We start from the raw sequence: 26,842 nt of genomic DNA, 5'->3' as shown, positions 1-26,842 counted from the left end.
CGTATCGTTACGAAACTCAGTATTGGTCATCAGTACAATGCCCTAAAGGTACTCAAAAATGTATGAGACAGCGCCACCTTTTGGTCAAAAGTTATAATGAAATTTCTAAAAATGCTAATAACTTTTGAATAAATTTGCCTATAGTAATGACACTGATCTCAATAGATTCCTTGGGTTATGCTGAAAACATAGATACCAATTTCGCCATAGTCAGTCAAACTTCCTGTCCGCCATCTTTATTTTGTTTTAAAACCTACTTTTTCGAACTCCTCCTAGACCGAACGTCCGATTTTCACCAAAATCGGATCGTGTCATCTCCAGACCGTGCCGAGTAAAAGTTATGGATTTCGTGTCGATAGACGAAACTGTTTTTGTATACCGCAGTGTCAAAGTTGAGGCATGATGCCAAAATGACTATTCAGGCTTTATATCTGCAATGCCTTGACATATTGACACCAAACTTTGTATGTGTCATTGTCACTTCACTTTGACCACATCACATCAGTTTCGTAACTGCGCCACCTATTGGTCGAAAGTGATAATCATATTTTTAGTTATTGTATGTGATTTTTCAACCATTTTGCCAAAATTCATCTTCAAATGTCTTTAATTGCTCCTTGCTGCAGTTTGTCTCACACTTTCAGCCATGTAGGCATATCTTGTCGTCTGCTTTTGCGCTTGGCCCCGTAATGGCTGCTTGCAGCTATTTAGGGGCCAAGCACTGAAAGTGCGGAGGCACCTATTGTTTTTGTTGGCGTTCCTATTATTAGGGGCCAAGCACTGAAGGTGCGGGCACCTATTGTATCTGTTCCCGTTCTTATTCTTCTTTTTCTTTTTTTTCTTCCGACTGGGCGTCTATGGCAGCCTATAGAACCGTTTGAGGGAAACTTATACAAATTGGCACAGTGATAGAGGACAGCCTGAACTATCACCATAGCAAATTTGGAGTCTCCAACTCATTCCCTCTAGCGCCACCAGCTGTCCAAAGTTTCACTCATGTTTATGCTAATAACTTTTGAACCACAAGGGCTAGAAACAAAATTATTTTTTCCTCTGATTCCTGAGCTCATGACGATTCGACTGCACCCTATGACGTCATTTTCCGTCATAATAGTTTTCCCGCCATTTTGAATTTTCCGAAAAACCTACTTTTTCGAACTCCTCCTAGGCCGTTGCTCCGAATTTCACGAAAATTGAACCAGATCATCTCCAGACCATGACGACAAAAAGTTATGGAAATCAAATTGATTCGAATAACCGTTCTCGAATACCGCGCAAAAATTTTTTACGTAGCGCTTGCGAAAACAGACGTAAGGCCGTATCTCCTCAACGCTTTATCGGATTCAGACCAAATTTGGTACATGTCATCACAAGCATGACCTGAGGCGACATGCTGCGTTTCGGCGCAGCGCCATCCACTGGTCCGGAGACATGAAGAATTTATGTTTTTGCTTATAACTTCTGAACGGTTTGTCCAAAAATCACAAAAGTGGTCTCGTTAGATTCAGGGCGTCATGCTGAGTTGACTAATATCCAATTTTCCCATATCGGCCATTTTGGCTGTCGGCCATTTAGAATTATGTGCTAAAATGCTGTATTTTATGAACGCATGAACGTATCGTTACTAAACTCAGTATGGGTCATCAGTACAAGGCCCTAAAGGTACTCAAAAATTTATGAGACAGCGCCACCTTTTGGTCAAAAGTTATAATGAAATTTCCAAAAATGCTAATAACTTTTGAATAAATTTGCCTATAGTAATGACACTGATCTCAATAGATTCCTTGGGTTATGCTGAAAACATAGATACCAATTTTGCCATAGTCAGCCAAACTTCCTGTCCGCCATCTTTATTTTCTTTTAAAACCTACTTTTTCGAACTCCTCCTAGACCGAACGTCCGATTTTCACCAAAATCGGATCGTGTCATCTCCAGACTGTGCCGAGTAAAAGTTATGGATTTCGTGTCGATAGACAAAACCGTTTTCGTATACCGCAGTGGCAAAGTTGAGGCATGATGCCAAAATGACTATTCAGGCTTTATATCTGCAATGCCTTGACATATTGACACCAAACTTTGTATGTGTCATTGTCACTTCACTCTGACCACATCACATCAGTTTCGTAACTGCGCCACCTATTGGTCGAAAGTGATAATCATATTTTTAGTTATTGTATGTGATTTTTCAACCATTTTGCCAAAATTCATCTTCAAATGTCTTTAATTGCTCCTTGCTGCAGTGGGTCTCACACTCCCAGCCACTTTGGCATGTCTTGTCGTCTTGCTTGCGCTTGGCCCCGGTGATTGCTGCTTGCAGCTATATTTATTATTCTTCTTCTTCCGCCATTGAAGTCTATGGCAGCCCTATGAACCGCTTGCGGGAAAGTTGATTTTATTTGACATTCTGATAGAGGACAGTCCCAACATTAAATACACCAATTTTGGTGTCTCCAACTCATTCCCTCTAGCGCCACCAACAGTCCAAAGTTTCACTCATGTCTATGCTGATAACTTTTGAACCGTAAGGGCTAGAATCAAAATTCTTTTTTCCTCTGATTCCTGAGCTCACGACGATTCGATTGCACCCTATGACGTCATTTTCCGTCATAATAGTTTTCCCGCCATTTTGAATTTTCCAAAAAACCTACTTTTTCGAACTCCTCCTAGGCCGTTGCTCCGAATTTCACAAAAATTGAACCAGATCAACTCCAGACCATGACGACAAAAAGTTATGGAATTCAAGTTGATTCGAATTACCGTTCTCGAATACCGCGCAAATAAATTTTACGTAGCGCTTGCAAAAACAGACGCAAGGCCGTATCTCCACAACGCTTTATCGGATTCAGACCAAATTTGGTACATGTCATCACAAGCATGACCTGAGGCTACATGCTGCGTTTCGGCGCAGCGCCACCTACTGGTCCGGAGATATGAAGAATTTATATTTTTGCTTATAACTTCTGAACGGTTTGTCCAAAAATCACAAAAGTGGTCTCGATAGATTCAGGGCATCGTGCTGAGTCGACTGATATCCAATTTTCCCATATCGGCCATTTTGGCTGTCGGCCATTTTGAATTATGTGCTAAAATGCTGTATTTTATGAACGCATGAACGTATCGTTACGAAACTCAGTATGGGTCATCAGTACAACGCCCTAAAAGTACTCAAAAATTTATGAGACAGCGCCACCTTTTGGTCAAAAGTTATAATGAAATTTCCAAAAATGCTAATAACTTTTGAATAAATTTGCCTATAGTAATGACACTGATCTCAATAGATTCCTTGGGTTATGCTGAAAACATAGATACCAATTTTGCCATAGTCAATCAAAGTTCCTGTCCGCCATCTTTATTTTCTTTTAAAACCTACTTTTTCGAACTCCTCCTAGACCGAACGTCCGATTTTCACCAAAATCGGATCGTGTCATCTCCAGACTGTGCCGAGTAAAAGTTATGGATTTCGTGTCGATAGACAAAACCGTTTTCGTATACCGCAGTGGCAAAGTTGAGGCATGATGCCAAAATGACTATTCAGGCTTTATATCTGCAATGCCTTGACATATTGACACCAAACTTTGTATGTGTCATTGTCACTTCACTCTGACCACATCACATCAGTTTCGTAACTGCGCCACCTATTGGTCGAAAGTGATAATCATATTTTTAGTTATTGTATGTGATTTTTCAACCATTTTGCCAAATTTCATCTTCAAATGTCTTTAATTGCTCCTTGCTGCAGTGGGTCTCACACTCCCAGCCACTTTGGCATGTCTTGTCGTCTTGCTTGCGCTTGGCCCCGGTGATTGCTGCTTGCAGCTATATTTAGGGGCCAAGCACTGAAAGTGCGGAGGCACCTATTGTTTTTGTTGGCGTTCCTATTATTAGGGGCCAAGCACCGAAGGTGCGGGCACCTATTGTATCTGTTCCGGTTCTTATTCTTCTTCTTTTTTTTCTTTTTCCGACTGGGCGTCTATGGCAGCCTATAGAACCGTTTCCGGGAAACTTATGAAAATTGGCACAGTGATAGAGGACAGCCTGAACTATCACCATAGCAAATTTGGAGTCTCCAACTCATTCCCTCTAGCGCCACCAGCTGTCCAAAGTTTCACTCATGTTTATGCTAATAACTTTTGAACCACAAGGGCTAGAAACAAAATTCTTTTTTCCTCTGATTCCTGAGCTCATGACGATTCGACTGCACCCTATGACGTCATTTTCCGTCATAATAGTTTTCCCGCCATTTTGAATTTTCCGAAAAACCTACTTTTTCGAACTCCTCTTAGGCCGTTGCTCCGAATTTCACGAAAATTGAACCAGATCATCTCCAGACCGTGACGACAAAAAGTTATGGAATTCAAGTTGATTTGTCAAACCGTTCACGAATACCATGCAATTTAATTTTACGTAGCGCTTGCAAAAACAGACGTAAGGCTGTATCTCCACAACGCTTTATCGGATTCAGACCAAATTTGGTACATGTCATCACAAGCATGACCTGAGGCTACATGCTGCGTTTCGGCGCAGCGCCACCTACTGGTCCGGAGATATGAAGAATTTATGTTTTTGCTTATAACTTCTGAACGGTTTGTCCAAAAATCACAAAAGTGGTCTCGTTAGATTCAGAGCGTCATACTGAGTTGACTGATATTCAATTTTCCCATATCGGCCATTTTGGCTGTCGGCCATTTTGAATTATGTGCTAAAATGCTGTATTTTATGAACGCATGAACGTATCGTTACGAAACTCAGTATGGGTCATCAGTACAACGCCCTAAAGGTACTCAAAAATTTATGAGACAGCGCCACCTTTTGGTCAAAAGTTATAATGAAATTTCCAAAAATGCTAATAACTTTTGAATAAATTTGCCTATAGTAATGACACTGATCTCAATAGATTCCTTGGGTTATGCTGAAAACATAGATACCAATGTTGCCATAGTCAGCCAAACTTCCTGTCCGCCATCTTTATTTTCTTTTAAAACCTACTTATTCGAACTCCTCCTAGACCGAACGTCCGATTTTCACCAAAATCGGATCGTGTCATCTCCAGACCGTGCCGAGTAAAAGTTATGGATTTCGTGTCGATAGACAAAACCGTTTTCATATACCGCAGCGGCAAAGTTGAGGCATGATGCCAAAATGACTATTCAGGCTTTATATCTGCAATGCCTTGACATATTGACACCAAACTTTGTATGTGTCATTGTCACTTCACTCTGACCACATCACATCAGTTTCGTAACTGCGCCACCTATTGGTCGAAAGTGATAATCATATTTTTAGTTATTGTATGTGATTTTTCAACCATTTTGCCAAAATTCATCTTCAAATGTCTTTAATTGCTCCTTGCTGCAGTTTGTCTCACACTTTCAGCCATGTAGGCATATCTCGTCGTCTGCTTTTGCGCTTGGCCCCGTAATGGCTGCTTGCAGCTATATTTCTTCTTCTTCTTCTTCCGCCATTGAAGTCTATGGCAGCCCTATGAACCGCTTGCGGGAAAGTTGATTTTATTTGACATTCTGATAGAGGACAGTCCCAACATTAAATACACCAATTTTGGTGTCTCCAACTCATTCCCTCTAGCGCCACCAACAGTCCAAAGTTTCACTCATGTCTATGCTGATAACTTTTGAACCGTAAGGGCTAGAATCAAAATTCTTTTTTCCTCTGATTCCTGAGCTCACGACGATTCGATTGCACCCTATGACGTCATTTTCCGTCATAATAGTTTTCCCGCCATTTTGAATTTTCCAAAAAACCTACTTTTTCAAACTCCTCCTAGGCCGTTGCTCCGAATTTCACGAAAATTGAACCAGATCAACTCCAGACCATGACGACAAAAAAGTTATGGAATTCAAGTCGATTCGAATTACCGTTCTCGAATACCGCGCAAATAAATTTTACGTAGCGCTTGCAAAAACAGACGTAAGGCCGTATCTCCACAACGCTTTATCGGATTCAGACCAAATTTGGTACATGTCATCACAAGCATGACCTGAGGCTACATGCTGCGTTTCGGCGCAGCGCCACCTACTGGTCCGGAGATATGAAGAATTTATATTTTTGCTTATAACTTCTGAACGGTTTGTCCAAAAATCACAAAAGTGGTCTCGTTAGATTCAGGGCATCGTGCTGAGTCGACTGATATCCAATTTTCCCATATCGGCCATTTTGGCTGTCAGCCATTTTGAATTATGTGCTAAAATGCTGTATTTTATGAACGCATGAACGTATCGTTACGAAACTCAGTATGGGTCATCAGTACAACGCCCTAAAAGTACTCAAAAATTTATGAGACAGCGCCACCTTTTGGTCAAAAGTTATAATGAAATTTCCAAAAATGCTAATAACTTTTGAATAAATTTGCCTATAGTAATGACACTGATCTCAATAGATTCCTTGGGTTATGCTGAAAACATAGATACCAATTTTGCCATAGTCAATCAAAGTTCCTGTCCGCCATCTTTATTTTCTTTTAAAACCTACTTTTTCGAACTCCTCCTAGACCGAACGTCCGATTTTCACCAAAATCGGATCGTGTCATCTCCAGACTGTGCCGAGTAAAAGTTATGGATTTCGTGTCGATAGACAAAACCGTTTTCGTATACCGCAGTGGCAAAGTTGAGGCATGATGCCAAAATGACTATTCAGGCTTTATATCTGCAATGCCTTGACATATTGACACCAAACTTTGTATGTGTCATTGTCACTTCACTCTGACCACATCACATCAGTTTCGTAACTGCGCCACCTATTGGTCGAAAGTGATAATCATATTTTTAGTTATTGTATGTGATTTTTCAACCATTTTGCCAAAATTCATCTTCAAATGTCTTTAATTGCTCCTTGCTGCAGTGGGTCTCACACTCCCAGCCACTTTGGCATGTCTTGTCGTCTTGCTTGCGCTTGGCCCCGGTGATTGCTGCTTGCAGCTATATTTATTATTCTTCTTCTTCCGCCATTGAAGTCTATGGCAGCCCTATGAACCGCTTGTGGGAAAGTTGATTTTATTTGACATTCTGATAGAGGACAGTCCCAACATTAAATACACCAATTTTGGTGTCTCCAACTCATTCCCTATAGCGCCACCAACAGTCCAAAGTTTCACTCATGTCTATGCTGATAACTTTTGAACCGTAAGGGCTAGAATCAAAATTCTTTTTTCCTCTGATTCCTGAGCTCACGACGATTCGATTGCACCCTAGGACGTCATTTTCCGTCATAATAGTTTTCCCGCCATTTTGAATTTTCCAAAAAACCTACTTTTTCGAACTCCTCCTAGGCCGTTGCTCCGAATTTCACGAAAATTGAACCAGATCAACTCCAGACCATGACGACAAAAAGTTATGGAATTCAAGTTGATTCGAATTACCGTTCTTGAATACCGCGCAAATAAATTTTACGTAGCGCTTGCAAAAACAGACGTAAGGCCGTATCTCCACAACGCTTTATCGGATTCAGACCAAATTTGGTACATGTCATCACAAGCATGACCTGAGGCTACATGCTGCGTTTCGGCGCAGCGCCACCTACTGGTCCGGAGATATGAAGAATTTATATTTTTGCTTATAACTTCTGAACGGTTTGTCCAAAAATCACAAAAGTGGTCTCGTTAGATTCAGGGCATCGTGTTGAGTCGACTGATATCCAATTTTCCCATATCGGCCATTTTGGCTGTCGGCCATTTTGAATTATGTGCTAAAATGCTGTATTTTATGAACGCATGAACGTATCGTTACGAAACTCAGTATGGGTCATCAGTACAACGCCCTAAAAGTACTCAAACATTTATGAGACAGCGCCACCTTTTGGTCAAAAGTTATAATGAAATTTCCAAAAATGCTAATAACTTTTGAATAAATTTGCCTATAGTAATGACACTGATCTCAATAGATTCCTTGGGTTATGCTGAAAACATAGATACCAATTTTGCCATAGTCAATCAAAGTTCCTGTCCGCCATCTTTATTTTCTTTTAAAACCTACTTTTTCGAACTCCTCCTAGACCGAACGTCCGATTTTCACCAAAATCGGATCGTGTCATCTCCAGACTGTGCCGAGTAAAAGTTATGGATTTCGTGTCGATAGACAAAACCGTTTTTGTATACCGCAGTGGCAAAGTTGAGGCATGATGCCAAAATGACTATTCAGGCTTTATATCTGCAATGCCTTGACATATTGACACCAAACTTTGTATGTGTCATTGTCACTTCACTCTGACCACATCACATCAGTTTCGTAACTGCGCCACCTATTGGTCAAAAGTGATATTCATATTTTTAGTTATTGTATGTGATTTTTCAACCATTTTGCCAAAATTCATCTTCAAATGTCTTTAATTGCTCCTTGCTGCAGTGGGTCTCACACTCCCAGCCACTTTGGCATGTCTTGTCGTCTTGCTTGCGCTTGGCCCCGGTGATTGCTGCTTGCAGCTATATTTCTTCTTTTTCTTCTTCCGACTGGGCGTCTATGGCAGCCTATAGAACCGTTTGCGGGAAACTTATGAAAATTGGCACAGTGATAGAGGACAGCCTGAACAATCACCATAGCAAATTTGGAGTCTCCAACTCATTCCCTCTAGCGCCACCAACAGTCCAAAGTTTCACTCATGTCTATGCTGATAACTTTTGAACCGTAAGGGCTAGAATCAAAATTCTTTTTTCCTCTGATTCCTGAGCTCACGACGATTCGATTGCACCCTATGACGTCATTTTCCGTCATAATAGTTTTCCCGCCATTTTGAATTTTCCAAAAAACCTACTTTTTCGAACTCCTCCTAGGCCGTTGCTCCGAATTTCACGAAAATTGAACCAGATCAACTCCAGACCATGACGACAAAAAGTTATGGAATTCAAGTTGATTCGAATTACCGTTCTCGAATACCGCGCAAATAAATTTTACGTAGCGCTTGCAAAAACAGACGTAAGGCCGTATCTCCACAACGCTTTATCGGATTCAGACCAAATTTGGTACATGTCATCACAAGCATGACCTGAGGCTACATGCTGCGTTTCGGCGCAGCGCCACCTACTGGTCCGGAGATATGAAGAATTTATATTTTTGCTTATAACTTCTGAACGGTTTGTCCAAAAATCACAAAAGTGGTCTCGTTAGATTCAGGGCATCGTGCTGAGTCGACTGATATCCAATTTTCCCATATCGGCCATTTTGGCTGTCGGCCATTTTGAATTATGTGCTAAAATGCTGTATTTTATGAACGCATGAACGTATCGTTACGAAACTCAGTATGGGTCATCAGTACAACGCCCTAAAAGTACTCAAAAATTTATGAGACAGCGCCACCTTTTGGTCAAAAGTTATAATGAAATTTCCAAAAATGCTAATAACTTTTGAATAAATTTGCCTATAGTAATGACACTGATCTCAATAGATTCCTTGGGTTATGCTGAAAACATAGATACCAATTTTGCCATAGTCAATCAAAGTTCCTGTCCGCCATCTTTATTTTCTTTTAAAACCTACTTTTTCGAACTCCTCCTAGACCGAACGTCCGATTTTCACCAAAATCGGATCGTGTCATCTCCAGACCGTGCCGAGTAAAAGTTATGGATTTCGTGTCGATAGACAAAACCGTTTTCGTATACCGCAGTGGCAAAGTTGAGGCATGATGCCAAAATGACTATTCAGGCTTTATATCTGCAATGCCTTGACATATTGACACCAAACTTTGTATGTGTCATTGTCACTTCACTCTGACCACATCACATCAGTTTCGTAACTGCGCCACCTATTGGTCGAAAGTGATAATCATATTTTTAGTTATTGTATGTGATTTTTCAACCATTTTGCCAAAATTCATCTTCAAATGTCTTTAATTGCTCCTTGCTGCAGTGGGTCTCACACTCCCAGCCACTTTGGCATGTCTTGTCGTCTTGCTTGCGCTTGGCCCCGGTGATTGCTGCTTGCAGCTATTTTTAATTTATTATCCTAATCATGAACATTACTGTGCTTTTTTCTGCTAGTTATTTACCTTGCACATTCAAAGAAAATAGCTTACTTCTGCATTGCAAATAAGTTAGGTGGATATATCTCGGTAAAATGATCAACTAAATGTTTGGTTTTGGTTTCCCACAAAAAATTATCATATGGCTTCAGAAAACATGGAATATAAAAGGATACTTGGTGCTTTTTGGAGCTTCAGATACTATACAATCTCATTTAACAGAAAGAAAACAATATGGAGTGGAAATGCCATTGAAAAATTTCCATGAAACAATGAAATGTGGGGGTGCAATGTTCCTTTTAAAGTACAGAAAAGGTTAAAGCAAATACAAATCATGGTCAACAGGAACTGTTCTCAGTCCTTTGCCTTATATAAAGCTCCAACTTCTAGTCACAATTTTTTCCATTTTCAGGGCAAAACCTACACATGTGGGAGCACTTGGGTTATTAGATAAGTTCAGTAGTAAACGGTCCAATCACTGCTCCTCCAGAAGAGACTGTATTTCTTCCCATGAGGCAATGTTGTTCTGCTCAAGATGCAATGATTTATTTCTGCTTAAGGAAAAGACATGTACTTTTGCTTTTCAAATGCAATATGCTTGCAATTGGAACAACAGCTTTCTTTGTGCCAAGGGTGCTGATGATCTGCCGTATGAATAATGCTTTATTTTTGCATTGAAAATGTTTTTGACTGCTGCATTTTTGCTAAGGAAATAGTGCTAGCACACTAGCTAGATAGCTAGATAGCTGGCCACTGACGATAATAACCGAAAGGGAAAATCTCCAGCTTCCTGATTGAAAGCAATCACAAAATCAGATCTGACAGAATTCCTCATTTGTGAACAGATCTGTGCACACCTAATGATGAAACATGCATCTACATACCCTAAAATAGATCATTTTGCCAACACCTGAGAATACATTGTGATGACATGCCAATTTATCCTTTATGCAGGTGTAAATGTGCAGACTCAGAGAGTTTCTGAAATACACTCACTATCTAACGTTCCATTACATAGTCTTGAAGACAGCATGACATCATGCATCAATGGCCAAGCAGGAGACGATATTTATCTTATTTATATTAGATGCAAAATTGTAAAGAATGATCATATTTATACTGTATAGTTTCTGAAGCACAATTCTGCGCTTCATCTGAAGCAGGAATCTCAACGCTGCAACACTATTTGTACTTAGCTTCCCTGTGGGCTCTCTGTTGCCATAGCAACCTCATCCTTCTCTCCATTCTTTCTGGGTGAGAGCTGAGGAGATGGATAAAGTGCCTGAAGAGGAAGTGTAGGACAACAGGATTAGGAACTAAGTCCAGATCCTTCAAAGAGAAAAAATAATGGTAAAAAGAGATGGCAAGTCTGGTCAGCTAAGCACATTTTCCACAGACAAGGGCACCTACTGACCAAAATTCACCTACTGAATTACAGGAGCAGATATATACATACATATATATAGACACACACTGTACTCCGGTATTTCATTTGTAGAAATGTAAAAGTAAAATCTTTTCTAACAATGTCACTTGTCAGTGTTTACAATACATTTCAATTCACATTGCACAAGGCACACTTCTTTTCTTGCTGTCTTCATGTATTTTTCCTCTCTTTTTTTCTACACATAGATGCACTTTGAAAACAACATTGTGATTTGTCTCTTCAGGTGGGGCTAGTTTCCGGGATAATGTTAACAGCTGAACAGATGCATATTTGTGTCAGATCAGCTTGTGTAACAGATGGCATGAATATAACATGGAATCCTGAGCCCCAAAGCAAGAATTACACAGTGATATAATTCACCTTTACGGAACTGAATTGGACAACTGCATGGGGCCAAATGGATCTGAATGCACACAAATGTTTTGTGCATAACCACATATCTGCTAATCTCAGCTGTCGGAGGCAGACTGGTTAATCACTTGTCTGCCTGGCAGGGCAATTCTATTTGGCAAATCTATGCTTTAAGTATTCCAAGAACTGTCTCTGGGGTGCTCCAAGTCACTGTCTTCCATTCTCCTTTGTTATTGTTTAATTATTAGGCAGGATTCATTCCAGTCAGGCAACAGGATTAGCCTCTCAAACCTACTGTCTGTCAAACTAAATATCCGATCTGTTTTGTTTGGCAGTGAGATAAGTTAAATGCCTTAATAAATGCAGGAATAATGACATCAAAATGGATCATTATATTTGGTTGAAACTATTCTACTAAAAATAATTTGTTAGACTGGTTTAAGATTACAGTTTCTACAAAACACCCATAAATAAACAAACTACCAACATTAGTAGCTGATATTATACTGTAGATTGTCTGAAGCCCATATCACTGGGTGATGGCGCTGACGCTGTCATTCAAGGCATAACGTCACCAAAGATCATATCATACATGCCATCAACTCTTTATATCTACTTTTCTTTTTTCTTTTCATCAGAAAAACATTTCTGAAGAATGATTTGACCCGTGCTAGATTTCGTCTTCTACCCCTTTGATTCTTCAGCGTTCTCAGCGACTGCTAGTGCAGATGTTCTTTTGCCAGTGGCGATACTCAAGGTAAGTGCGTGAAGTGCTTTGCTGTGTCTCATGCTGTATGGCATCTCACGAGCCACGCTGTATGGCACTTCTCACTGCCAGCATTGCGGAAATTTTAAACTGAGAGTTTTGCATTCTCACCTGTCTTTCTTCGAAAGGGAAGTCGTGTCAGCCATCCCCCTGTCTCTGAGGCATCTCATGAAACCTTGCCTTGGGGATCTGACAGCGAGCTTAAGGCTATAGAGCGAGCAGGCCTGTTTCTCCCTCTCACTCTACCCCTGTAAAGTATTATGTCCCAGCCTGGAAAGCAGGCGATGCTATTTCTTTTGACCTGGAGAACGTTCTATTTACCGCTGCGGTGGAGTCGGAGGAATTCGGCGCTAGTTCAGCTGATGCTGTCCTGCCTAGCGGTCTTGAAGCGTGGACTTCAGAGACCTACTCTGAGGTTTCTTCGGAGAAGCTGGGCATTGAGTGAGCATTTTCTGAGTGGCACTGTCTTGCATTTTTACGCCTTCCCCCCCCCATTCCCTCAGTGTTGAGCAGATTGTGGGAGGACAAGATTTGCCTTTTGCAAGTAGCACTGCTCTGGCAGACCCATATTTGGTTTACAAAACAGATCTCTTTCTTGGAGTCTCATTGGGAGATTCCAATCAGAGCAGACCTGCTAACGCATGCTCAAGGCAGGATTTGGCACCCATGTCCAAGGATATGGAGGCTTTGAGTTTGGCCCTTGAACAGGGACCCCTAATGTTTATGGTCTCTCTGTTGAGGTCCAGGATACTATTAGAAATGCTAGAGCACCCCTTCCATTAGGAAGCTGTATTCTGCTAAGTGAGGGGTGCTTGAATATTGGTGTGCAAGTCGCAGACAGGATCCTATCCATTGCCCAATCAGTTAAATGCTGGATTTTCTGAATGATCAGTTCACTACCATTATGGCTTATACCACGTTACAAGGTTTATATGGTGGCTATTGCTGCCAAGCATGTGCAGCTGGATAGTGTTTTCTTGGGAAGGAATTCCCTGGTCTCCAAGTTTTATCCTCGGAGTGAGACGGCTGAGACCTTTCCTTCTGCCTTCTGTTTCTTCTTAGGAGGTTTCTGTGGTCCAAAAAGGTCTTTCTGGTCCCGCTTTTGAACCTCTGGAATCAGCCTTACTTTGTGGTTCTTCTGATCTTAAGCGCATCAGATATTTACAGGTCTTGTCCACTCCTTGGTTGATCAAGGCCTTTCTGCGTCCTAGGCCTGGTTATTATGTGCCTAAAGTTGCATCCACCTCTTATATGTCCAAGGTGGTGACTTTGTAGTCCCTTTCTCCTTCACCTTTTAAATCTCAGTAGGATGAGAGACTGCATACACTTTTTCAGTGAGGGCTTTGAAGATTTATGTTGATCGCATTTGCAAGGTGCATAAATCTAGCCAGTTTTTTGTGTTTTGGTGTGGGCCACAAAGGGCTAGCTGTCACAAAACAGAATGTTGCATTGGGTTAGGGATGGTATTTTTTTAGCACATGAGGCATGTGGCTAAGCGTCACCTCTGGCTATTAGAGTTCTCCCGTACAGTACTCCCGGGGTTTGAAATTGCGTTCAGGGGGGCGGTCAGAGTAACAGTAACATGTGAGAAGGGCCAGTACGCAAGAAAAAGTGAGAGTACAGATTAAAATATAGAAGTACTGTGTATCGGTGTGTTCCGGCCTACTTCAAGTAGTGCCTAAAACACAACACAATACAATGCATAATTGAAAATATATAATATTTAAACAATGCACATGCATTCATACGTCATATGTCATGTGATGACTTGCTAGACTTACCGCACTCACCGCAGTACATTTGGTTTCATGAAATAGTAATATGCTGAAGTGTTATGATAAGCGAACATCTTTTTCTCTGCAAGAGAAAGTATCTAGAGCTTTACAAATACCATTGCTGTGCTGCACCATGATGCAATAAATCATTTAATATATTCCTTTGGATCAGCTCTCAAGCCATATTCAACAGAACATGGACTGTCAAGGGAGCTTTCTCTTTTCCGCTACAGAGAGACAGTCCTTTGTTGATACAATCTCTTTCAAATTCATAAGTTTGAATAAGAATAATGAATGTATTTAATTTCAGCTGATCCTTCCATCTTTTATCCAGAAATGTAAAAACTACAGAGATGCCAGTTGACTAAATGCAAAGCAATTACATTTAACTATTTATAGTGCTGCACACATCTTACATAACATTAAACACATTGAAAGCATCACATTTCAGGTCCTGAGATCCTCAACTTGATGTTATATCCACTCAGATAAGCACAGGGTAAAGCCTCATTGTGACAGACTGGATATTGTGCTGCCATGCTGGTATAATGAAGGTTTGTAAAGGCAAGTAAACCACAGGCCTCACCAGCAGACCTGAGATTGTGCCAAACTCAGCAAGGGACAGAGAAGTGGGAAACCTCAGCCAGGAGTGGCGATGATGAGAAAACTCTCAATTAACTCTCACGTAAATTGTGTTGAGAACAAATCTGTGATCTGTGAAAAGTCTCAACAGTGTATATACAGGTACGTGCATGCATCACCAAGGAATTTTCATTATCGTGAAACATCATTAGCATTTAATTTTATTATGTTTGATGCTGCAAGAAATAAGATTTTAAACAGCATTTTTGTAATACAATGCCCAACTCCTAAACAGGCAGCCTACATTAACTCTTGATAAAACTTTCTTAGGGGCAAAATTGTTTAGTCATAGTGGAAATTTTGCATAATTTGTGTAACACATTTTCATACTACAAATATTGAAACGATTTAGAATTTTAATATAATTTAATAATATATACTACTTTTTTATCATTTTTTTTTTTTTAATTCTATATTTTTTGTAGCTTTAGGTCTAGAATTTAAAACGAAAAACGCATGAAGGCATGTAAATGAAGTTTCCAAAGCAGTTAATGAGACCATCATGTAACAAAAAGCATGAATCTGAATTTTGTTAGTTCTAATAAATAAATAAATAAAAATGAACCCCCTTGAACATAAAAAAAGCTATAAATAAAGAAACTAATCATAATTAGTTATGAAACTAATCACGAAACATACTTGAATATTTATTTAAAAAAATTGCACTTTAATTAATCATTTATCTTTAGCAACTTTTAATCAGTCATGGTGTGAACTAAATCCGGTTTACGTATCTCAACCTGGCAGATAGGTTTAGGTATTTATGGTGCCATGGAAACATTGTGGGATGTCATGGAGACAATCCAAGTGGAATGTCATGGAAACATTATGAAGGAGAACAGGATTTAACCATACAAATCTCATCTAGCCGTAGATATGAGAATTATGAAATATTGAAAACATGTTTTCTTTCTTTCTAAGCCATTTCAAAAGCTTGAGCTGTGAACAGAATGTTTTCTAGCATGGCCTCAAGATTGTTTTAATTACTTTACCATGATTGCATTGCACACCTCTCAGATTTTTTAATTACTATAATAAGAAAATGCCTGCAACAAATGTTAATAGAGATACAGTGCAAATAAAAGTGCTTCCAAAGAGAACCTCCATTCATGACATGCATGCATGTTAATGTAAACTTTACATGGGGGTTAAATGTTTTATTTAAAAATGTCCACTGACTTTATTTTAAATGCAAACATCAGAAAAACGTGTCATTCAACAGACAATATCAGCGATGAAAAGTGATCGTGAGGCCTTACTCACGAGAAGAAATGGACACAGAGACTGGTGAGTCTTGAGAGTGGGTGTCTGAGAGGAAGAAGGGGGGCTGACTGCAGGAACTAGTGTTACACCACCTACCACACTGCCTCTTCAGGGACTCCAGGCTATCTCTCCTATCCACGCTGCTGAGGTGTAGCTATGCTCCATCTGCTGCTGTTACCATGGCAACAAGGCCCACTGATCTACATAAGACCATGGAGGGAGTTCTGTTCGTCTGATCTATTAGCATGACTCAACGGCATCTTCATCTTTGCCAGCCCTGAAGCCAGTCATTTTGGAAATATGACTGAACGTAATTAGGTTGACCTCCGAGTGAAAGCGGAACAACATTTTCTCTTCAATGTGCAATCAAGTTTTTACTCTCCTCATTTGAAATAAGTCACTATAATTTAACACAAGTCCAGCACCTCAAGCAAATATTTCAATCAAAGTGTTCGGCAGACATGGTTTTTGTTTTAAATGAGACATAACACTTTCTAACTGCAATTAAGACTATAATCTAGGTGCTAATGTAAAAACCTCAAGGCTGCGAAACAAATACATAACTGGTTTTAATTGCAATAAAAAAAAATGACTGAGCACATTTTACAAGAAAATACTATTTCAGTTCTTCTATTTAAAAATATCACATTTAATTCAGTGTTATTTGCCATTTCTTTGTAATTGTTTGTGAAATGCGCTAGCAATTTCAGAGTGAAAATTGTATTTTAAAATTGTCTAGGGTCAAATTCGAACTTTATTTGCTCATATTGATAAATTAATACATAACTGGCATTTATTTATGGGGAAATGTATTTGTAACTCTTCTTGAAGTTCTTCTGACAAATTCTAGATGAATACCATTGTAAAAACATGTCTATACAAATAAGCTGTAGACTGTGCTAGTAGGGTGCTGTCATTCTCATACGTTGTGTATAAAATAAGTATAGGATCATTATAATTGCATAATTTGATACAAAGCACACTGCAATACTTCAAGCAATAGAATTAGGCCCACACACAGGGAGTCTAAAAATAAAAGCTAAAGCACATTTAGCCACAGCTCTGTCTGTGCATTTCATGCAGAGAACATGTTGTTTTAGTAACAATATTATTTCTGAAAATGTATCACCAGAAAACCTGGGATCTTAATGTATTATTTAGAAGTAAATGGTGATCTATAGAGGAGTGTTGGAACATATGTTTGTGTAAAATCAGGGTAACAAATTAGAAAAGAGCTACATGGGAGAAATTACATGATCGTGACTACCAAAGCTGACAGTACAAGTTAGAAAAAGTAAGAAAGTACAGTAACTGATTTGTGATCATGTTAATAAATGTTGAATGGCAGAACTGAATCAGCAGGTTCCATTGTTTGATGAATATAATCAACAAGCTTTTCATTTACACCTTTAAGCAAAAAAGCAGAAATATCATGGCTTAACATTAGTATTGCTAAAATGAATAAGTTTGAGAGCACTAAAATAAAACTATGTGCAATAGACATTGAAACTAAAATGTGTTACAACACTCCCTGATCTTCCCTACAAGACCAGTACATATACTGACCTCAAATGGTTTAACTAGACAACTGAAGGCTGCAGAAAACACTTGTAATAGTTGCAGTCTATACTTTGTATTTCTGTTGTAGAATAATTACAGCGTGATTATTTCTAGTTGACTTGTTAAACACAGAAAATCTATTGATAAAGCACAACACTATGAAGAATGATTAACATGAATAGGTTTAGTTAACTACTTAGAACCCTTTGCCGTCTTCACAAACCATATTTATACTTGTTGCAAGTGAATCAATTATAAAAACAAAAACAAACAAAAAATGTAACGATGAGACTAAGAAAGTGTTTATGTTGGCATCAACCTAATTTGGCCAGCTTCTACCAAATGACAGATGAATTCGTGCCAAAATACTATGTGGAGTGCTTTTATTTCAGCATCACTATTAACACAAGACGTGACTTATTGGCCAGCCAATAGTGGCACAGTTCCGAACCTTACTGTCTAAAATTCCACAGGATTAGAATGAAGATTCAGAGTGGGCGGGAGTTTGACCGCTTGCATTACATTTTTCTTCAAATTTCGATCTCCAGAGAGCTGTTCCCTCTAACTCACTGCTTTCATCCAGTTACCCCGCCGTTAGTCTAGACTCTGAATCTTCCACAATATAGTTTCCCATCAGTACAATAGATACGAGGACAAATGCCAGGAAATCCCAATCATGTGGAGATAAACCTACAACCATTCCGTTTTATAAACAGTCAAAAAATCGAAATTTAACTTTGTCCTGGGCTGCGTTTTCAGATAACGATGGAACTTAGCACTTAACACAAAAATGGACTTAACACGATCGCACGCAGCTGTGCTTTAAGTGCTACTTAAGAGTCGCTGTCCGTTTGACAAGTGCTGAAATGTCACCTTATAATGGCTCGTAATTGCAGCACATGCTTGTATTTTGAAATGTTTAGCCTAATTATCATTTGCTATGATGCCAAAAATCTATACAAGCACATTAGGTGAAGACACCAGCAAAAATGGCTGAACCAAAAAACAAAGAAAATTAATTTTTTAAAAAGGGGAAATAAAATTTTATTTTAGAGGAGGTGGAGCTAAATAAACAATTTTCAGCAGGGTAAATGGCAGTCATAAAAATAAACAAAAACATAATATCATAATAATATTGTATTATATTGCTACAAAACTAACTGCAACTAGTGGCATTAAAAGATCAGGGAAGGAGGACAGGAAGAAGTGGGAGGACTTTGCAAGCCTCAAGGGAAGAAGAAAAGGCACTGTCAATACTTTGCACAAGTGCCTAAGATAGGATTTGTGGTGATATTGACCTCCATGGAGGAGTATGGATGACTTAACCAGGTCCATCATGCTCATAAGAGCAATCAGGTTCACCTCCCATTGGCAGACACCTACCATCTCCCAGTCCTCCCAACAGCCCACCCATGCCCCATCTTCAATATTCAGACTACAGCTACAACACCTCAGCGGTTTGAAAATGTATGTGGTTGTAGTCAGGAGAAGGATCAACTAAATGTCCAAAATGACATAAAGAGGCCAGTGAGAGGGACAACAAATTCAGCAGCAGCTCACTGACCTCAAGAAGGCCAAGCTGGCTTTAGAAGAGAAGAGACTGGCACAGCAGGAGATGAGGTTTGCAAAGCCCTCTGTTATTGCAAACCTCAAGCATGAAATACTACAGTAGAAGTATTCTTATAAGCGTTTCAAATTAAAATGGCTATTTGTAGTAGGCTACTTTTCAAAAATAAGCATATAAGCCCTATAAATATCCATATACAACAGTGTACTTTTTAATACAACAATATTAAACTAATAATTGGACAGGAGTAAAGTTTAGGTGCAATTTGCCGGTTGTCCCAGGTGACCTCATTACTCTGTCTCCTTACGATGCACTTAGGGATTTACGATTACTTCAGCGCACTCGTAGTTCTACTAAGTTTTCAAGTATTACTTAAGGCTATGTTTACATTCATCTGGATAGATTTGAAAACTGAGTTTTTCGTTTCAAAACGCACTCCGTCCACATTAGCGTTTTTAAGCGTTTTACAAAAGTTTCTCATCCACACTGAAACGTCGGAAAACGCTAAATTCACCTCACAGCGCATGCTTAAACCCTCATAAAAGCTCACTGAGATGATACAGACAGAACAAGACAATCAAGCTATCAAGCAATTCTTATGGCAGGATCATTTGCAGGACTGTGATATGAAGAGTGTGCAAAGTAACATATTTTAGCAACCCGTGTGAAAGTGAATAGCACATAACAGGCACAATACCGGTATAAACATGAATATCTATGGGTTCAATATGCGTCAAATGACTAAAGTTACCTCTGTTTTGGCAGTCCACACTAAAATGGCATTTTCAAATGTATCCACTTTGGAGAGCGTTTTCAAAAAGCTTCAGTTTAAAAACGCCATCTCAGTGTGGACGGAAGGACAAAAACGGAGAGAAAAATATGCGTTTTCAAACGAAAACCTATTAGTGTGGACAAGGCCTTTACTATGGTTTTGGGAAACGGCCCGTAAATCAAAGACGATTTGTGCGATCATTTTAACTATCTACTTAGGCTTACAATGCTTTTGGGGAACGCAACCCTGGACAATAAGTGAAACAAAAGCGTTCAGTCAGTGAATTAAAGGTTTGAGCAGCCTATTCTCGGCTAGACTGACAGCTGTTGTACAACCAATTCCAGCATTCTGAGAAACAAATTGATATGTCCGGCAAGTGTCCCAAATATCACACTTGCAACATAATCTCAACCCTTAAAAATCAAACAAAGCCTAAATGTGATCGAAGGATCATGTCCAAACTAATAAGGTGAATGCTTTTACACATCCTTTAATCAAACTTTCAACAAAACTTGTATGTTACACGCACAACATGATGATTAAAAGCCATGCAATTGTTCTCCAGTCTGACATTAAAACTTGGGGAAAAAAGAAAGAAACCTTAATGCATAATTAAGATGAACTGAATAAATGAACTGCAAAACGAATAGTCTGTCAGAGCATACATGACTCAACAAAAACATTAAGAGTATAGTCTCACAAGGATTTAGGAGAATGTGTGTCAAAATTAAAGCATGGTGAATTCAGCATGACTTCATTTCTACCTCACATCTCTTTTCTTCTCACTAAAGCAAGAAGGTGCTAATCAGAACACCTGGCTGAATAGCTGAGAGCGAGAAGTGTTCCTGAAGCCATTCATTATGTCTCTCGCAGCGACACTCACTCGTGTAGATCACTCAGCCCCAATTTGAGTACCGGTATACGAGTAGGAATTTTCACCAAGGAGTCAGAGTTCGGCTGGTTAGCATGGCCCAAATGAATGGGAATGCTAAAGGATTAGGGATTCACAATTTAATGGTAACATATCAGTAATTTACGGGCATTTGGTCTATTGGATATATTGGCCGATTTTTTACATTTTGATTACTTTGCTGCAATCTAAAACTTACTTAAAGTTAACCATTACAAAAAAAACTACACTGTTAAATGTAATCTTTAGCAAATCTATTTATTATACTATAAATAAATAGTATAATGCATTTTAAATTACTGTAATTATGAAAAGATACAATGTATTATAATGTACATTATAAATGCATTTATAATGCATTATACATAAGGGCTTTAAGTAAACTGTTACCAAAATATATTTTTTAATAGAATTTTATACACCACTTGTAAGATACTGTATCAGCTTGAAAAGAATTATGGGCAAAATTTTAAGATAAATAAGCTGACTTCATAGAAAACACCCCGTTTCACCTCAGAAGTACATTAGTAACAATATATAATACAACATCACATATTTAATTTGAAACACACTAAACTCTACTACAAAATACTCCTTTTTATAATAATAAAAAACGTCAAAATAAGAGCAGCTGTAAAAAAAGAAAAATCTGAATTTTGAAGTTCAGTTACATAACTCAATAGTCTATAGCCCCCATATCAAAACTGCCGGACAATTGTGTCCAGCTGTTACAAATCTCGATCACAGGGCAGGGCCAGAAGTCAAATGATGCCATTATCTGTCCAGACTGCAATAAAGCTCAGTGAGCCCATTACAAAAGAAAAGTTCACTCAACCATTCAATAGACCTCTATGACCACAGGAAATTATGGAGCCATTTGGATTGTCATGACAGTAGCAGTAACTTGTAAAGGAAGGGCAACAGTATCAGGCACAGAACAAAGGCCAGCTCTACCACATCCCTTTTAATATTACTATTTTCCTTGAACCTCGTTCATATTCTTTTTTTAAGCATACAAACCCAAGCACTTATTTGAAACAGAAAAGAGATTACATTACATTTAAAAAATATATATAAAAAAACTCAGACAGACAGCACCAGCGGGGTCATTATCAGTATATTGCTTTTTTGTATTCTGCCATTTTTCCACACTTACCGAAGTAGAAATGGGATGACCTTTTGTAGATTTTATTGGCCGCTCTCTGTAGAGACTCCCAGAGCAGGCAGGACTTGTGTAGATAATCACTGGTGGGTATAGACAGCCACCCAGTTCATTTGTGTGCAAACACTTGTTTTCCTCATCTTCAGCCTCCTGTCCAAATCCTGCCAGCCACTAGACTCTGATGGCATATCCTGTTATATCGCCCATGCTACACTCTCAGTCCTGAAGCACTGACCGAAAGAGGCTGCCTCTTGTTTCCAAATGCACCTGCGAAACAGAGAAAAGGAGACGTTGTTATTCTTTTTAGCCCATCATTTCAAACTTTACACTAAAAAAAACTTCCTACACTTCCTTTTTTTTTTGGTCATTTACACAGCATGGAGGAAGCATTAATTAAAACATTAATTTAATAGATATAGTATAGTTTGTATATTATTATGGCCTGACTGCAGAACTCTGGAACTCAATGTAGGCAGAACATTTTTAATGTTTAGGTTTTGTATCCACAGTAACCCAGTTCACTTCCTTAATGCAATGTTTTTTCAAGTGAAACATGTTATCCATCGGGAATTGGTTGACCTGAACAACAAGTTTAAAGCTTTTTTTTTTTTACAACAACAATTTGCTAGTATTGTTGTAATATTTACTACATTAAAGTCGACTGGCATTCAATGTCTGCGTTGAAAAGTACTATTTCAGAAAGACTGTAACAGTAAGTTCATTGAATATTAGTAAACATTAATTTACAGATGTCTATGAAGTCATTTTAGAGTGGAGCAAGTTATTACTTTTTGATGAAAGATTATGCAGGCTGATGAATTGTGCAAAATACGACCTAAATTATGTATTAAGATACTAAACTGAGATTGAAAGGTATTGGGTCTGAGAAAATATGGGTGAAGATACAAGATTTATCCCTGCCTATTTATTTATAAAGTAAAAAAAAAAGAAAAAGAAAATTCACAGTATCATTTTCATGTGATTTAGCACTAGTGCAAATATACTTTTAGTTGGCAAACAGCACAGCTTTTAAGATCAGCATGTGGGAACAGCTCACTATTAAAGTAAACAGATTTATGGCTGCAGGGCAAGACTGCTTTCAGAGACACAAGATGATGAGCAGTAACTCACATCTAAGGAACTGCATGTGAATGCACCGAAAACATTTAATATCTTGAGCTTATAAAAATGATACATCTAAACACTAACACTAAAAACAGAGAGTGGCTACATATGGAATAATGCATTTTTTTTCTTCTAACACTGTCATTTTTATAGTCTGTAATTTACCGTATCACTTGCTAAAACTGTGTTACGTTTGCAGCGTTTCCTGAAGGAACCATGTTTTTTTTAATATATATACAATACATTCTCACACTGTAAAAAAATAAAAGTCAAAATTTTCTAGTGACTGGTCTCATCTAAATTTTTCAATTAGTCTGACATATTATTTCTCATTGAGCCAATGTTAACAGACAATGCAACAATTAATTCAATTTATTTTACAGAATTTCACTTGGGCCAATTAAAAAATTTAGATGTGACCAGTCACTAAAATATTTTGACTTGGAGAGGTTAAATTTTTTTTTACAGTGCATGTATTTTATTTCATATGCTGCAATATGCTCAAATATAAAAATATACCTGACTTTTACTTTTGATACAAACAAATTGCACATATTTAGTTAATAAAATTAACGTTTCCGATGAAAAACGTAAAACATTTTAACATCTTACTGTAATAAAATAAGTGTTTTACAACCAGAAATGGTTTCCTTTACAGGAAAAAATATAATGAGTATAATTAAGGTTTAACACTAATATTATTAAAGTCACTAAAAATCTGTGAGAGTGAAAAACATTTAAAAGGCTTTTGATTTTATGCAGTACAGTAAAACCATAATATTGTGAAATAATTTGTTATTGTTGTCTATTTTAATATAGCCTATATTTAAAAATGTAATTTATTCCTGTGTGTCAGGGGACACCAGACTCAGAGACAGATATTAGTTTCAAACCAGAGCAGTGTATTTAATAACAGAGATGCAGGTGAGTATGGCAGCATTGCAGGTTCTGGATGGTTGATCTTTGTTGTTTTACCAGGTTGAAGAGGAGACCATGAACATGGGTGGACAGAGCATGACTATACTGTACAGGTAAGCAGATGACAAGCTTGACTCACAGGGGGAGAGTGCAGGAGAGGATTCACGAGGAGATCGATGGAAGAATCACAAGGAGTATGTTAAAGTATCATTATCAAAGTAATCTTTAGAGTAAGTAGTCTGTTGTCCATAAAAGAAACCAGGCAATGACTGAGTGTGAGGTGTGTGCTTTTACGCAGGGCTGATTGGCGTGCTGATGGGGAACAGGTGCAGGTGCTAGTATTCGAGTGAGTGAGAGCATTGTGTGGGCATGACGGAGGAGCCTAGTGATACCGTGGCTGCATACGAAAGCTTAAAAATGCTGCCTTTGGAGGCTGCATTCAAAGGTACGAAGGCATCAAGCCACGTCCAAATCTAAATGTTAGATTTACTTCCTGTCTCCTAAAATACCTTGGGTGCTTCTCAATACTCAAATTGACCCTTCCTCATTTCCTCACCCCTAACGTCATCAAGCCCATGACCCAGAAACCAATCGAACTCCACCATCTTGGAGGACATCTCAATTCTATAACTGCACCGCGAGGAATGAGGAGCTTCATGAGGAGTCATGAGTGAGGGTACACAAGTGTATCCTTCCCTCGCATGCTAAGGGGGTGGAGCTAAGACGAGAGGAAAGGAAACAAGGATTGTGAAGGCAGCATAGATATATCCTTTGCTTTCCATTCTGTGACAGTTGAGCTAAAAAATAAAGGCCGCATCTGAAACTTTCGATTGGTGGTCAGTTTGTGTGTAAAATGAAAGTTTTTGATCAACGTTGTAGAATGCAACAGGACGTTTCTAAACGGTTAGTTGACGAATTGATGTAGCTGATGTGGAGTTAACTATCTTCAAGTCATTGATTAACATAAGCCCCTTTCACACAGAGATTTGATTTTGGTTCATTCACACTGCCAGTGATTTTCCGGGATCTGTGAGTGCATTCACACACATCCCGGTAAGATCCCGTAAAGACACTTGGCGTCAGGATGAGACGTGTAACGTACGCGTCGAAAACATGTACACTAACGCATTGCGTACTGTTCCACAAAGCTGGCGAACGATCTAAGCATCAGCGCGGATAGTGAGGAGTCTGGTCTCTACTTCGTTCCAGTTTGCAGACATTTTTTCGTTCTTTCTTTGTTGATGATGACGAACAAAAACTTTCTTCTAGAGCAACAGAGTCACACGTACCATCACTACGACACACCCCTTACGGCATTGATGCTGGCTTTAGTTCACACAGGGCGGGTTCCGGGACTGATCCCGGCAATGTTACTAGCTCCCCAACCCCGGATCGATCCCGGCATCAATCCCGGGACGTGTTTGCGTTCACACAGAAGGCACTCGCGGCAATTTTCCGGGATCAACGCGCTGTGTGAAAGGGGCTATATTCTGCTATTCGGCAGGGTTTATGTAAATTTTAGGGTTGGTGATGTCACTAACCCAGGAGGAATGTTGTGTAGTCCCTAACAGCCGTTTGTTGTGGTCCTTAAAAAACGATTTCTTTAAATCTTTATATCTCCATTTGCTTTGAACTTTGAGCCTTCTAACTTTGCAGATGTTGTTTATGCTCAAACAGCAACATTACACACTAACTATAGTTAGAAAAGTGAAATCATAATCAACTACCCTTTAATCTAAGCACTGCCTGTGAAACCGGGCCTTAATGTTTTTACGTCATAATTTCGGTTTTACGTATTTAATCAAAAGCACAATCAAAATCTGTCCCTGGAACTTGCTTAAGTACACATACCTTTAGTTTAGAATTGCTGTAAAATAACTGTATATCACAATATGTTTGCTTTGAATTTCACAATACACTTATGTCTCTTCAGTACACATGATTTCTACTGCAGCCAATCAAAGCGCCGTCTATATAATCAGGAAGCAGAAAGCAGAGGGGGTGTTGTGTTAAACAGAAATGACTCACTGGGTGCCAGAGAACAAACCGATCTGAATTTTCCTCAGTGCTTCATGTTCTTTTTGAAGTACATGTAATTGTTAACACCAGTCAAATTTCACATAACTCCAGGACATTACAGATTCCCTCTGGAACTCTAGAACATAATTCCTCAAGTCAAGTGCCTTGGGTCCTTGGGGCACAGCTAAAAAACAACAACAACTATGGATACAACAAGGAAAGTAGGCTTGAGCGTTTCTCAATACAAACTAGTCAATGGATCTAAGCATACATTCAAAATGAGGATGCATGACTCATAGGCATTAGAGATGGAGTTGCGGAAAAACGTTGCCAACCTCAGCACAAAGATAAAGGGGGATTATGTGAGTGATGCCAACAACACCCTGCCATGGTGGTGCAACTATTTATAAAGATGCCCTCAAAAAAAGATAAACAAAACACAAAAGTGTGTTCTATTTATTTTTGGTGTAAAACTGAGTAGATGTTAAATTTAGAAGCATGTACTGTAGTACTATCATAGAATGACTGTAGTAGTACTATTTAAAAGAGGTAGTTCACCCAAATATGACAATTTTATGACTCACCCTCATGTGTTTCCTATT

At 38.8% G+C, this 26,842-nt stretch overlaps 1 protein-coding gene across 1 annotated transcript in view; it reads right to left on the bottom strand.

The window, feature by feature from the left end:
• The window catches only part of lrrc7 (leucine rich repeat containing 7), a 180,587-nt gene that overhangs the window by 138,935 nt on the left and 14,810 nt on the right, over nucleotides 1–26,842 (bottom strand). Inside the window, exon 2 of the mRNA XM_079629141.1 lies at nucleotides 22,173–22,445. The gene's annotated coding sequence lies outside the window, so the exon portion shown is untranslated. The remainder of the gene's footprint in view (nucleotides 1–22,172; nucleotides 22,446–26,842) is intronic.

The sequence above is a fragment of the Phoxinus phoxinus genome (genome assembly GCF_949152265.1).
Source record: "Phoxinus phoxinus genome assembly, chromosome: 11".
Classification (NCBI taxonomy): Eukaryota; Metazoa; Chordata; class Actinopteri; order Cypriniformes; family Leuciscidae; genus Phoxinus; species Phoxinus phoxinus.
Note: the sequence above shows the minus strand (reverse complement) of the source record. Positions and strands in the feature narration are given on the sequence as shown.